Here is a 3,933-nt window from a genome sequence, read left to right as displayed (position 1 = left end):
TTAAAACATCATAATTAAACTTCCAAAAACTAAGACAAAGCAAAGCAAATTTCTCAAAAAATTCAAAATCCAAAGAAAAACAATACCTCATTTATAAGGGGCAAACAATTCAAGTGACGGACTTCTCATTGGGAGCCACGGAGGCCAGAGGAATAGCACAATGATTCAAGTGCTGAAAGAAGAGGATTGTTAGACTAAAAATTTACATCCAGTGAAAATACCCTTGAGGAACAAAAGGAAATTCAAAAGATCCTCAAATGAAGGAAAACCAAGAAGATTTGTTACCAACAGGACTACCCTAAAAGAATGGCTACAAGTTCTCAAACAGAAAGGAAAGAATAAAAGAAGAAATCATGGTACATCAGGAAGGAAGAAAAAACACAGTAAGTGAGAATATGAGTAAACACAACAGACTTTCCCTCTCTTAAGTCTTCTAAGTTCTTTCTAAGTTCCTTCTAAGAAAGAAAAACAGAGAACAAACAGAAACTGAAATATAAAACATACTTAACTCCTAACTTATAAATGCACTAACCACAAATAGTCTAAACATATCCTAACTATATGTTGTTTATAAGGAGCTCATTTCAAACATAATGCTATAGCCAGGTGGAAGGTAAAAAGATGGAAGAACATATATTATGCAAACATTAATCAAAGGAATGGAGGAGCGGCTACATAAATATCTGATAAAGCAGGCTAAAGAGTAAAAAGAAAAAGAAAAAATACCAGCGACTGAGAGGGACGTTAAATAATAATAAAAAGTCAATCCATCAGAAGGCATAGTAATCCTAAATGTGTATGCACCAAACAACAAAGCCACAAAATATGTGAAGCAAAAACTGACAGAACTGAAAGAAATGGACTAATCCATAATTATAGTTGAAGACTTCAATGTCTGTCCTTCAACAATTGTTAGGACAACTAGGCAGAAGATCAGCAAGGATATGGAATAAATCAACAACACTACAGGTTCTAATCAACATTTATGGAATACTTCCCCTAACGAGCAGAATGTACTTCTTTTTTCAGAGATCCAGAGAAAATACACCAAGATAGACCACATTCTGTGCCATTTTTTAAAATCTCAACAAATTTAAATGAATTGAAGTCATTCTCTGACCACGTAGAAACAAACCAGAAATCAAAAATGAGAAAATATCCAAACATATGGAAACTAAAACCTCTCTGAAACATCTCTGAAAATCCATGGATCAAAGAGGACGTCTCAAGAGAAACAAAAAAATACACTGAAGTCAGTGAAAATGAAAATACAGCATATTAAAATTTGTGGGAAACAGCTAAAATCGTGCTGGAAGGGAAATGTATACCACTAAGTGTATACATTAGAAAAGAGGAAAGTTTCAAATTAATAATTTAATTTCCCACCCCAAGAACCTAGAAAAAGAACAAAATTAACTAAAGCAAGAAGGAAGGAAATAACAATAAGAGCAGGAATCAATGATACTGACAAGAGAAAAATAAGAAAGAATGTCAGGTTTTTTAAAAGTTAGTACTTTGAAAAGATCAATAAACTTGGCAAACCTCTAGCAAAATTGACAAATGATTAAGGGAGAAAACCCAAAACATCAATACCAGGAAGGAAACTGGAGATATCACTCTCCTTGCAGACATCCAAAGGGTAAGAGGCCGACGCATGCAGAGGACAGAACCCAAAAAGGCACACACCTGGGCTGCCTGGTGTTCAAGCTGGAGGCTGCTCAGTGTTCTAGGACAAATCTGACATTTTGTAACAATGCTTGAAATAAATACCAGCCATCTCTATGAGCAACAGGTTCAGCTCTTGGCAGACACGTGTAACCTTATTGATGAAAATGACAATAAAATTGGGGCTGAGACCAAGAAGAATTGTCACCTGAATGAGAACACTGAAAAAGGATTATTGCATTGGACTTTTAGTGTCTTCTTATTCAACACCAAAAATAAGCTCCTGCTAGAGGAAAGCTCAGATGCTAAGATTTCCTTTCCAGGTTGTTTTACCAATACTTGTTGTGGTCATCCATTGGGTAATTCAGGCAAGCTTGAGGAAAGTGATGACCTTGAAGTAAGGCAAGCAGTGCAGAAGCATCTGAAAGCTGAGTTAGGAATCCCCATAGAAGTTCCTCCAGAAGAAATTAATTATTTAACATGAATTCACTATGAAGCTCAGTCTGATGGTATCTGGGGTGAACATGAAATTGATTACATTTTATTTGTGAGGAAGAGTGTCACTTTGAGTCTAGATCCCAATGAGATTAAAAGCTATCTCAAAGGAAGAACTAGAAGAACTTCTGAAAACAGAAGCTACTTGTAAAATAAGAGAACACCATGGTTTCAAATTATTGTAGAGGCTTTTCTTATTAAATGGTGGGATAACTTAAATCATTTGAATCAGTTTGTTTACCACAAGAAAATACATAGAATGTGAATGTAGAGATGAATGATTACTGAAAAAATTCTCTACTTGGTAAATTTAAAATGATTGTTTTGTTTTAAATTTGGTTCCCTATTAGGGGAACTCTCATATGATACACTGATACTTTACAACTTGTGTGGAAAACAGAATTAACTTATAACTTTGTATTACACACCCAGGATATATGCTCTGTTTGTAGAAGATGTTTATGAGGGAGGTTATTGTAAAATGAGAGAGAGCAAATAAAACTTAATTTAACCTGTTCAAAAAAAAAGGATAATAAGGGAATGCAATGAACAATTCTATACACATAAATCTGACAAATTAGATGATATGAAGCAATTCCTTGAAAAACTCAAACTACTACAATACTAAATAATTACTTCAAAGATCATTGTGTTAACCCTAAAACTATTAAGACAATTGAATTCGTAATTAATAATCTCCCAGAAAGGAAATCTGCAGGTCCAGGTGGTGTCACTGGAGAATTCTACCAAACATTTAAAAAAGAATAGATGCCAACTATACAGAATCATTTCAGAAAATAGAAGAGGAATGAACACGTCCCAATTTGGAATTAGAAAACCACAGTACAACAAAAGCAACAAAGCCTGGTGTCCCTCATGAATATAGTATAAAAATCTTTAGCAAAATATTAACAAATAGAATCCTACAATATGTAAAAAGAATTACACTCAGTACCAATAGGGTTTTATTTCAAAGATGCAATGCTGGCTCAGTATTTGAAAAGCAATCATTGCAATCCACTATAATGCAGACTAAAAAAGAAAAATCACATGATTGTGCAGTCAAGTCAGATGCTCTACCCCGAGCTATACCCCTGAGAAAAATCACATGATTGTACCGAACAATGCAGAAAAAGCAGTTAACGAAATTCAGTATTCATTCATGATTTCTACAAACTCTCAAAAAATTAAGAATAGAGAGAAACTTCCTCTACTTGATAAAAAACATCTACAAACACCCTGAGGCTAACATTATACTTAATATTACAAGTGAATGACTGAATGTTTTCTCCCTAAGGTTGAGAACAAAGTAAAGATGTCTACTCTAACATTCTTATGCAACATAGTGCTGGAAGTTCTATCGAGCCATTGCAAAAAGGCAAGAAAAGGAAACAAAGGGCCACAGATCAGAGAAGAAACTCATTGAACCAGCCCCTATTTGCAGATGACACGTGGTCTACATATAAAACCACAAAGAACCTGAAGAGAAAAAACTCCTAGAACTAATAAGTGAGCTCAGCAAGGTCATGGATACAAAATAAACGTAAAGAAACCGATTGTATTTCTATGTACCAGCAATAAACACATGGACACACGGCCTTTCAATGGAAAGTAAAAATGCAATACCATTAAAATTGATCAAAAAAAAAGAAACAGTACGAATGTAACAAATCATACATAGGACTTGTGAAGCAGAAATTACACAATGTTGATGAAAAAAGACATGATTTAAATAAACAGAGAAACATATGGTGTTGATGGATTGGAAGACTC

At 34.2% G+C, this 3,933-nt stretch overlaps 1 pseudogene; it reads left to right on the top strand.

The window, feature by feature from the left end:
* The first annotated feature begins 1,717 nt into the window (after window positions 1-1,717).
* Window positions 1,718-2,425, top strand: LOC129042852 (isopentenyl-diphosphate Delta-isomerase 1-like; annotated as a pseudogene).
* The last annotated feature ends 1,508 nt before the right edge of the window (window positions 2,426-3,933 follow it).

Source organism: Pongo pygmaeus, chromosome 7 (assembly GCF_028885625.2).
Source record: "Pongo pygmaeus isolate AG05252 chromosome 7, NHGRI_mPonPyg2-v2.0_pri, whole genome shotgun sequence".
Lineage (NCBI taxonomy): Eukaryota > Metazoa > Chordata > Mammalia > Primates > Hominidae > Pongo > Pongo pygmaeus.
The sequence above is the reverse complement of the archived record's forward strand: the minus strand, read 5'-3'. Positions and strand labels throughout refer to the sequence as shown.